Raw genomic sequence first — 12,306 nt, 5'->3', positions numbered from 1 at the left:
CCTAGGTGGTCCCTTTTAAATGTTTTAAATTTTATTCACCTTTAAATATGCCTTTTCTAATGTTCGTCGGGCCTTATAAAATTCGATCAACTCTCAGTCAATCGGACGGCCCGTGTGGATCTGCAAACTCAACGTGCCTGAATGTTACCTATCGTGAAATAGCGAAAAGGTTTGGTGGGATCCAACAATAAGGACTTCTCCCTTGGCTAAAAGGCGATGAGTTTGAAAAGAGATCAATGGCCCACATTGATTCGCAACCTAAAGATGTCCGTGGTTTACAAGTTGCAAAATGGCGAAAAGATGGTGGGCCCAGGTGAAGTGGTTAGCAGAAAGAGTAACAGTAGTGCAAGTCTATGAGATTGAATGGCTCACGTTGTTTCACGAGATAAAGGTAACTGAGTTTTAACTATTGCAAAATAGCAAAAGAGTTTGGTGGGCCCAACGTCCATGCTTCATCTGAGGTTTAAAGACCGATCATGTTCTATCTGATAGGATAGCCCTCGTTATTTTGTGAGATCAAGGTGCATGTGTCTTAACTATTGTGAAATAGTGCAAGGTTGTAGCGGGTCCCAGAAGCCAATGGGTTTTCTGACGAGTAAAGAGTGGGTGGTTTAGAGAATAATCAATGACCTGCGTTGATTCACAACCCAAAGATGCTCGAGAGTTAGTTTTCACAAGATGATGAAATGACATGGCATTCCAAGTGGGCAATCCAGGAGGTAGGGATCATGAATAAAAAGGTTACACGTGTCCTCCAGATCATGTAAATCAAAGAACAAACTTGGCGACCAAGTGGTAGGCCAAACAAACAGAATGATGTAAACTGAAGACAAAGAGGATATATGTCAGGCACAGGTGGCAATGAAAGAAGTGGATCCCATTGAAGTCTCTTAGCAAGTAAGAGGTTGGCACATTAGTCCAGAAGGGATCAAATGCCAAAGTGGAAGGTGCTAATTCAGAGGACCCACATCTGCAGGTTCCAATAGTTTGATAAGGGACGAGCATCTCAAGGAAGATCTAATGGTTGACATTTTTTCGCAACCCAAAGATGTGAGCTTGTAACCATTTGAAAAATGGTGAAGACGGTTAGCGGTAACCAATTTGAACACAGTTAGTAATATAAACCACTAGGTTAAGATGGAGTAAAGACTGGTCAATTTTCGGTTGATCGGATGGCTAGGGCAGTTTCACGAGGACAAGATGCAGGATGGCTACCTACCATGAAGTAGAAAAAAGGTTTTCTAGTCCATCGCCAAATGAGGAAAAGTCAAAAGCTAAAAGTCAATCAAGTTTCAGTTGATCGGACGGTTGGTGTGATTTCATTAGATGAACCTGCAAGCACTTTACACTCTTTGAAACAATGAAAGAGAAAAAGAAAAAATACTCAGAGCTTTTCTAACCCGTTGGAGCCAAATTTATGTATTCTTTTATGAATTCAATTCTGAAGGGACGACTGAAGCATGCAGTGTTAATGTCATAGTTAAGGAGCCAAATTATTGTATATATATACCTGCATCAATTGAATGAGGGTATCATTTCACAAAAGAAGTTGCAGAGGGAGCTGGTGCAGAGTAGAAGTTTGCAAACCAAAAATCAAGTTCTCTTGCTCTTTGTTTACCCCTTGCTTAAAAATTGCTAGATTGTGGTCTTGTGCTATTAGAACATCGTTTTGGTTGATAATTGGCTCAGTCATATATTTTTAAAATGGGACCTAGAAGAGAATTAAAAGGGAAGGTAAATTACCAGGACCGAAATATTTGTGATGATTTTCTTGAGCAGTTAACCATGTCAACCAATGTCGGGGCTAGAGCTAAGGAATTAGTACAAAAGAACCCTCATCTAAAAATTGGGGATGGTTTATATGATAAAGGAAATTGGTTACGGGACCCTGAAATAGGGATATCTGGTCTTAGTTTGTTTAAAGTGGGTTTTGGTAAGAGGCATGCCTCTTCCCCTATGAATAGTATTTGGGATTTAGATGTGGGAAAACTTGTGGTCCCTGGTGTGTTCATGGACGTTGATTTGTTGACCTTAATAGAACAAAGTTATGACCCTGTTGCCAAATGCATCAGAAACATAAAGGGATCATCCCTTGTTGAGATCAAGGATGAAGAATTTAGGAATGTTTTCAAGCTTAGTGAAGCTTCCAGCTATCTTGAGCCTATTGATGTTGAGGCATTAACCCAAGTTTACAATGCCCAAAGAGATCATCTTAGGAGTGACCCATTGAGAGAATTCTTTGTCAAAATAGGGGGGTTAATATTTGTAGGCCCTGGCACAATGGAGCCATTTTCCTTGAATCTATTTACCTTGAGAGCTAAGGGTATGTACTGGACACTATGTCAAACTTTTGGGGAAGATGCCGAGAAAAACATGCCAGTCCATTGTATGTTAATGATTGCCCAAATTTTGAACCCTTCCCTAGCCATAACATTTGACTTTGCTCCTTTCCTCATTGATGCTATCCATGCAGGCCTAGTAGGAATTAAAAATGGTAAGGTAGACAAGCCATTTGGATGGTATTCTTTGTTGATGCATATTTTTATTTTCAAAGGGGCTGATTATTTTGCAAAAGAGATGGACCTAGTTAAGGTCAAGGATAAAGAGGAGATGTAAGTGCAATTGTGGAGTACTGTTCTATCTTGGGATAGAAAGGAAGCGAGTTATTTGAAGTTTGATAGATGCTTTGCATCTAATATTAGAGTGTTGTTATGTGCAGAAAACCCTAGGATTCCCAAGGCTCTCTTAGAATTGCTTAGGCCCAAAGAGTTTGCAGAGGACATCAAGATTGTTCATAAATAGGGAGATATGTATTTGTATCTAGTCTCTACTATTTTGAGAGTATATGGTTTCAGAGGAACCCCCTACTTATTGCCTTATCAAGTTCCATTGAAGATAGGGATGCAGAGGTGTTGAGACAGATTGGTGGAGTGCAGGAAACCGAGTTGACCAACAGGGGCAAAGGGACAATTTTCCCAACCATCACAATGGCTCATCATTTTGTAATAACCAAAGGTGGATGGAAGTAATTTGAAGAATTCTTTACACTGTACGTGTTATCAACTGCAGTATCAAGGTGTACCCACCCTGAAGATTTCTTCAATGGCAAGTTTAGAAAGAGGGCAGTATGTAAGATCAGGCCTCATCAATTTTAGTTTCCTGAAGATTTGATCAGGAATGAATTCAGTCTAGATGAGTAGGAGATAAGGAAAGAAAATCCAATTGCCTACAAGAGAGCCCTTGACTTCATCCACCAATTTGATTCTATCTATGATCATCTTTCCAATTTTACCCCATTTGAGGAAAAGATTAAATTCTTGATTCTTTATTTTAAAGTTTTTAATGCAAACCCTGAAGGAGAAGACAGAGGCCATAATGCAGAATGATCCTGATAGGACTAAATTGGTCCTATCCAAGAATGCCTTTGCTAAGCTTGTTCCACCAAGTAAATATATAATGTAGAAAAAATCTAAATACACTGTGATGATGCCAGTGTCAGGTGAACCTTCAACTTCCAAAGGGAAGAGGGCCATTGAAGATATTATAGAGATTCTAGATTCACCAAAAAGGCAGAGAGTAGGAAAAGAAATTGAATCCAATGAGCCTCAGTACTCTCCCTCTCAGTCCCCAATTCATATAGGAGACGAACAAGTTGTGGCAGAACAATTATTACAATTAGGGAGTCTAGGTGAAATTGCATACATACAATTAGGGAGTCTGGGTGAAATTGCATACACCTACAATGAGACTCAAGAAGGAATGCCAGAGGAGCCACCCAATGCTAAAATAGACATAACTGATGGTGAGCTACAAGGAAAATAGTTGGACATCATTGTCAAGCAAGCTAGTGAAGAATTCCTAGCTAACAACAATTTTGTTGCATCAGGTGCTTTCATGCAGTTTCTTTGGAAAAAAAATATTGATCAATTTAAGATCAGATGTGCAAAAAGAACAAGTGAACAACCTCACAAAGATACAAATTCAATAGAAGAAGAGGTCAAACAATAAATGATGGTTGAATTCAAAGCCATCTCTCCTGAGGCTGGAAGGGAAATGGTTTCAAAAGCCGGTGTGCTAATTCTCCTTGAATGGGATATAGCTGATGCATTGGTCCTAGAAGCAGTTAGAATGGAAACCAAGCTAATGAAAGGAGTGGTATTTAGTAAAGATGATGCCTTTCTAGTAATGTGGTCCCTTAAAAGAGATGAGGGTAGAAGAAGGAAGGACACCTCAGAGTCTTTTCTCTTGGGAGGAATGATAGTCAGGAGAGTCTAGGACACAGGGGTGGTGGAAGTAGCTAGTACTATTTTGGAGACTGCTAAGTTCAATATAGCAATAGCAGAGAAGGAAGCAAAAGAAAGGGCTTATCTTCAAATCAAATTGGAGACAGATCTAAAAGCTTGTGATGAAGCAAAGAAGGAGGTAGCCAGCAAGGACACTATCATTGCCAAACTTCAAAGTCAGTTGGTGGGACAATACCAAGGAGGTGAGTCCTCTACCTTGGCAATCTCTTCATCTCCAGTTAGGCCCCCACCTACTAGCCCCATCATAGAATTCCCTCCTTCTCCTATGCCTTCTATTTTTCAACCAACTGAGACTTATCAACATGAATTGGAGAAGTTGAAATAGGCTCAGGCCTTATTTGCAAATAAGTATGAGGAGAAGATAAAGGCTATAATTTTGAGTTTTGCTGATACCATTGATGCTCCCATGGTACATATCAATATGAAGAGAATTTTTGACACTCTATATGAGTTAAATGAGGACAAGGCCATTCTAGAGCCTATTTTAAATAAGTGGATCCCGAGGGAGGTAGATTTAGAATTCATGTGTGTTTCTTATGACAAAGTTGGATCCGATGCCACTATTAAGTCCACATATGAATTAACCAAAGATTTCACAAAGCTGGCAGAAGGGAAAGCCAATGTGGAAAGGAAGGCTAACCTATATAGAAAAGAGTATACTGAGCACAAATTTGAACTGTTTCCCAGAGGTTTTGTCAACCAAAATTAGATAAAGGACAAATAGGTATGGCTGGATGAGTTAGGAGCTAATCTGTCTCTAAGGGTAAATGAAATAGTTAATAAAGATAACACCTCACTATTTGTTAAAACAATAGAGGAAATAGAAAAGATCAAATCACATTATGGTTTCTTGTAGTCAGAGGTAAGGAAAATAATTAACTCTTGGAAAAGGTTATTAAAATTGAAGAAAAAGGTTATTTGTTACTCATGGCCTACCGATGATGTTTTTCAAGAGTGGTCCAAAAAATATGCGGTGCAAGAAGAAGATGCTCCAGAACAGTTAGAGGATATTGCAGAAGAGTTACCAACTGAAAAAGTCGTTGAGACAGAAAGAGACATGTAACTGCTTTTTGAAACAAAGTATAGTTGTATCAAATTTTCCTAGGGAAGTCCGAAGCTTTTTATGCATCCATGTTGTTATAAATGGATACCAGGACTGTAGGAAAAGGGATCGCAAGAAATTGTAAAGAAATGCTACAGAAATTTATTTGAGCTTTTTTCTAAGTCTTATTTAGAACATTCAAGTGTTTTTATAATATTTTCTGAATTAATATCAATACACAAACCATCAACTTTGAGCCTAGAATTTGTGTTGTCTTCAAGTGTGCTTTCAAATATTTATTGTCTTCAATTTGAGTAATCTAGGGTTGTTCATTTGAGTATGGGTTGTAAGGCAATCTTAAATAGATGTGTTTCTTATCTTTTCTCTTCAGGGGGGAAATTAAATATGCAAGAATCATTTCTATCAGTAAATTCCTTGTGGGAGACTTTGAATTTGATGAATTCTATCTAGTTTGATGAGGGTAAATTCTTATGTATGTCAGGCATATGTGGGGCTTGTAAAAGTCAATGTGATGGGATGTATGGAGATGTTCAATTGGGAGATTATTGTTTAAACTTAAATAGCTCTGTGGCCTGGATAAGGTACTGGTATCTATTGTGGTTATCTTTTACATATCTTGTAGGTCGATACTGAACATGAGCATAAGCTTTCTTTCTTTGTTTCAGTTAGTTTTGAGGCAATAAGATTCATTGGTTTTCGGACTGGTTTACTGTGGATAAGTTCAAAGTGTAGAAGGTTCATCAAACCTTGTCATATGTTGCTCTGAAGTTTCCTTCTCCTTGATTTCTCTTTTGAAGACAGAGTTTATTATTTTATCATAAGGGTTTTTATGGGGAATCAAAATTTGAGAACAACATGTACAAATGAGGACTATTTTACCCCTCCTCACCTACATATAGTCTACTGCTGAATCACCTCGTGACCCTTGGGTACTTCCTATGCTTGCCATTTCTCCCTTTTACCCCCATTTTCCTCCATTCTTTCGCCATTTTCTCTAAATTCATCTACTCTACCATTCTCTAATTTCTTTCTATTTTTCAAGAGATCGCCCAATTTTTTGAAATTTTCAGCCCATCTCTCGAGGGGGCATATCAACCCATAGAATGACCATTCTTGGGGCACTTTTACCATGTTTATCTATTGTTCTTTGAAACAATCGTAGATAAACCACACCATCTCAAAGAGGGGAAAACATATATTCCTCTATTAATTGAATTCACATTTAATTCATTCATTCAACCCCCATTCTGCTATTTTATATAAATAAATTACATAAATTTATTTAAATTAAAAACCCCTATCTATAACCCAATTATTAAATAAATTTAATTTATTTAATTTCCCTCATTCCTCTCATTTAAATAAATTTAACATTTATTTAAAAACACAAATCAAATTCCCCTTTTTAAATAAATCAATATTTATTTAAAATCCCTCCCCACTTGCATTTTCCTACAAATGCAAGTTGCACACATAAATAGATTTTATTTCTAAATAAAATCCTATTTTTTCTCACCCACCAAATCCGCTTGTATATCTAACCCTTCTTCTAGACTCTTCTAACCCCTTCTAATTAGCCTAATCCCCCTCTCTAATCATTTGTACATCCCTTAAGAAAGGTCACTTCTCAAAACAACTCAAAAGTCTTCAATAACCATTAAAGGCTTTGTGTCTCCAAAAAGCTAACATCTAAAGTCTTCTAAAACCATTAAAGGCTCTTAGATGACCATAAATGGCTAACTCAAACTCAACCTTTGGTTAGAGACATTCTCTCTAACTCAACCATCCTTTAAATCATGGGTCTCTTCAAGTATTCATTGTTTTGACCATGGTTATCCCTTTTACCCTTGGATAATAGATTTATCCAATAACCTAACCTACATGAGGTTACCCTCATGTCTCCTCAGGCATTAAGTGTTCCTTCCCTCTCCTCTCAAGCCATCTCATGTTGACACTTGTCATCATGGGATTGGGTTGAAAGCCATCACATGGATCCTAAACCCATCAATCTTGACCCTTCACAAGCTCACTCAATCTTAGCCATACAATCAACATTTTTTCCTATAAAAGGACCTCATTCCTCAAGCAAAAAAAGGCATTAGAGAGCATTAGAGCATGGTTATTATAGTGAAATTTACATAGACATTAGGAGCTTTCTCATAGCAACCTTTTTACACTTGCATTGCATTTGTTTATCATCTACAACCATCTTGAATCTCCATATGGCATTCATGGATAGTGCTAAAGGTGAGAGCTACACTCATTTGGGACTTGGAGAGGGGAGAAACAAGGAAGAAGCATCAAAAGGCATCATGGAAGCATCTTATGGAGATTTCTCTTCCTTCTCCTCTTTTATCTTGCTTTACTTACATTCTTTTTAATCTTTCTTGATATGTTTGGAATGGTTTTAGTTCTTTGTCTTAGTTTTATGGTTGGAAACTAACTTATTAACATTGAACTTTGTTTTTGTCTTGTCCCCATTTCCTCAACATCACTTTTATTATATACTCTTCAATGAAAAGAAAAATTTAATAATTGTAACAAAATAAAACACTGTCTTTTTTTATATTTGTATGAAAAAGAGAGTAATAAAAAATATTTTTATTGTATATTTTTTAAGTAAATTAAATTTTATATATTTCTATAAGATTTTATTTCCATTGTCTATTTGTGTTAAAAGAAAATGTTGAGTAATACAATAAAAAATAATATCCACCCTTTATTTTTAATAAAGAAATAAAATTTAAAAAATATTAGATATTTTTAATATAATCAATTTTATAAGATTTGATTTTTTATATTTTAATAAAAAGGAAAATAAATAAATGATAAAATAATCTTCTACCAAGACTCCATTTCTATTCCACATTTTTATTTAAACATAAAATCTTACACAATACAATTTAAAATTACTTCAACTATATATTTTAATAAAACTTAAAATATTTCATAACACAATAAACCATAACTTGCACACTCCCACTAGATATTTTTATAAAAAGATCTTGTGCAATTCAATAAGATTTCAACTTCGTGATGGAGTAGATAGAATGGCCTTGATGTGACCATTTGGTATTTTCAATAAATAAATTCGAAAACACAATACAATTATTTTATTTTATTTTTTGTTTTTGAATTTTTTTTTGAAAACACAAAATTATAACATCAAAAGCATTATGTATGCTTGGATAGCAATTTCCCAACTTCCCAAACTAATTATTTTATTAAAAAGTAAAATTTGAAGTAACACATTAAAATCACATAGTGTTTATGCAAAACCCATAAGATGTGGTCCTCCTTTTTAATATTCATTGTTGTACTTTATAGTTTCAAAGTGTGGGCCAGTAGCACCTCTGACTTACAGTGGAAACAAATTGAGAAAATTAAAAAATGATTGATTTCAAACAAGTTCAAACTCAAAAGTTCAATCCCCTATGATATCATGTTGAGTAAAGTGGGGGATACACCCATAGAAGCAATTGCTTTGGTGAGATCATAAGTTGTTTCAAAATAATTGGAGAAATGGAAGAGGGTTGATGGCCTAAGGTCATCTTCAATGACACATTATGCATAAGAAAGAAGACTTGGATGGGACAAAATAACAAATGGCCTAGAAAATGGGATATCTACTTGAACACATGCCCATGGATAGTAAGGAGATAAAGGCTTATTTTATGGATAAGTTCCAAGTGTACTTGAGATAAAGAGCTAGGGAGAAAGAAAAATACTATATTGAAGAGTTTAACCCCTCTTGTAACCATCATCAAAAAGTGTACATAGGGAGCAATATACTGTGGAAAGTCAAAATCCTCATTACTCAATTAAGAACTAATTCTCATCAACTCCGCTACAAAATCGGATGTTGGAAAAGACCAAAAAGAAGATTGGGAGGAAAGAGTACATTTTTACACTTCAAGTAACGTTGAGACTAATAAACACTTCATTCTAAACTATGACACTTTCAAGGCCAAAGAGGATAGTTATGAAAGCACCCTGGCAGCCAACTCTTGGGATAATTTATTCAGCGAGAGGTTTATTGAGAAGTTAGGGGCACTCATCATCATGCTACATAAGAAAAGAGTTAAAATGAAAAAGTCATTTTGTGAAGGGGTCTGTACCATAGGCTATATTTAACCTCGTGGACATTAGAATAATTTATTTCTTCTTTCTTTATGTTAATCCCATGTTTGTACTAATACTGTTGAAGCAATGAACATTGGCAATTATTTTTTATCATTATATTTTTACTTACGTAGAAAGTCATGTCCAATTTTCTAGTCAAACCCAATAATAAAGTAGTTTTACCTGAAGCAGATAGCTTGAGAAGAAGGGTCATCCTGACTATAAGTAGACCAAAATAGGAATGTGAAGTTACCATCACCATAATCATCATAAGAGATAATTATAATCAACTATCCTGCTACATAATTCCTTTACCTTCTGGGTTTGATTATACAATGCTAACATTCCTTAGAATCCTCAATGTTTTCTTCTTGGTTTTACAGAGCCCAAGTGATCCCAAAACATCCTATTTCAATGACAGCATGCTCATTAGATAAGAAATTAGATTATGTGAGTATTTTTTTTTGTTAAAGTTTTGGATTATACTATAAGATTCATAATTACAATAAGTAAGGGAAGAGAAGAGAATTGATAATTGAATAATAGAGATGATTCAAAAATCAAGATAAAAATCTAACCCTAAAATGTTGAAACAACTCAAAAACCAAGACAAAAACCTAATCCTAAAATGAACAGCAAAAATTTCATATCGAAAACTATACAAGGCCTTCCCTATTACATTATGTTTTAGAAAATGCAAGTGGAAAATAAGAATCTTGACTTGGAGAAGAAAAAATCATCCTACCTCTAACTTATTAATTCTCCAATTAATTAGGGTTGGCAAAGCCCATTTTCCCATGTAGATAATAGCAAAAATAGTGAGCTCCTTAAAACACATTTCAATTTTAGGTAAGATGAAACCAACTTTGAATACCAAAAATAAAACTTAGAAAATGAACAAATAGTAGATGGATAAAAATAAGCATAAAGTGTCTTATAAAAACATCTAACCAATCGAGCATCTCGTGAAGCTTTCTGAGAAAGACTTGGTTATCCCAATCTGCAACTTCTATCTATTTGGAGTCAAAGGTATCTTGGAGAATGGACATTGTCAAGCAGTCATAGGTGGGGAGCTTCTCTATGTAAGAAAAATTACAAGTTAAAAAAGTTATAGAGGATTAAAATCGCATAACACATTGTTTTATATGAAAAAAATTTATAAAATTATACTGTAAAAAACCACGAGAAAATATCTTTCATATATTAATTCTTAATAGTTTTCATAATTACAACAATCTCAAAAATTAAATGAAAACGTGACTTTGAGTAGTATATAACAACCGAGTTGTAGACTCTAAATAGAAGACAACTTACTAAATTTAGCAAGTATGACACACACAAATACATTTATGATACATGTTAAAATTACTATTTATAGTAAGTCTCCTAAAAAAACTTTATATATTTATACTGTCTCAAAAATTACTAGATGAGAATCCATGATAACTAACCACATCTAGATGAAAATCTATGATGACTAACCACATCTAGATGAGATCAATTTGGACTTCGCATTCCAATATTCTCCCACTTGGAGTCAAATTTCAAAATCATGAACAATTCCTTGATTGAAAGATCATTGCCAATGTTTCCTATCATCACATAATCTATAGACCAAGAGAAGTTTTGCACCAAATGAACTTCTCTCTACCATTATGTTTCATCATAATATCTACAGGGCTTACATCAATGTGAATCTTGGGCAAAGAGATATGTCCTTCTTTGACCACTTCATGAACAAAGTGATATTGAATATCAATATGCTTTGTTCTAGAATGATATACTGAGTTTAGTGATGTGTAAATCACTTAACTATCACAATGCAACACCATGTTATCTTGCTTCACTTGTAATTCAACTTTGACACCCAACTAACATCACCTTCAGCTGAAGAGAAACAATAACCCATTGTAGACTTTCTCTTATCTCTATCTCCACCAAAATATGCATCCACATACCCAATAACTTGAAGTATATTCCCACTGTAATAGATAGCAACATCTGAAGTGCCTCTCAAGTATATGAGAATCCACTTCACAACTATCTAATGATCAATACCAAGATTCACCATGTATCTACTAACAACTCCCACTGCTTGTGCAATGTCTAGTCTGGTACACACCATGGTGAACACAAGACTACCAACTATTGATGAGTACAGTACATGAGACATTTGTGTCTTCTCTGCTTTTGTGCTAGGACATTGTTCTGAAGACAATTTAATATGAACAAGAAATGGAGTACTAACTATTTGTGCATTCTGCATATTGAAGCACTACAGAACCTTCTCCACATAAGTTTTATGTGACAACCATAATTTCCTATTAAATTTATTGAGCTACATATCCCCATTCCAAGAATTTGATTTGTGCCACTACCTAATTCCTTCATCTCAAACTCCCTATGAAGTTGAATTTTCAAATGGATTATTTTATACATGTTGGGACTTGCTACCAACATATCATCAACATATAGTAGTAGAATAATAAAATTGCCATCATCATACCTTTGACCATAGGCACAATGATCAACCTAATATCTACTAAAAACTAAACTCATGATGAAGGAAGAAAACTATTTGTACCAACACCTTGGTGCCTATTTCAAACCATACAGTGATTATCTCAACTTGTAAACAAGATTCTCTTTGCCTTTTTCCTCAAAACCTTCTTTCTGGCTGCTGCATATAAATCTCCTCAGAGAGATCACCATGTAGGAAGGTTGTTTTATCATTTAACTATTCTAACTCCAAATCAAGACTAGTAACAAGAGCTAAAACCAAAAATTTAATCAAAATCAATACTAGTTTTTTGTGCA

Source organism: Cryptomeria japonica, chromosome 9 (assembly GCF_030272615.1).
Source record: "Cryptomeria japonica chromosome 9, Sugi_1.0, whole genome shotgun sequence".
Classification (NCBI taxonomy): domain Eukaryota; kingdom Viridiplantae; phylum Streptophyta; class Pinopsida; order Cupressales; family Cupressaceae; genus Cryptomeria; species Cryptomeria japonica.
Note: the sequence above shows the minus strand (reverse complement) of the source record.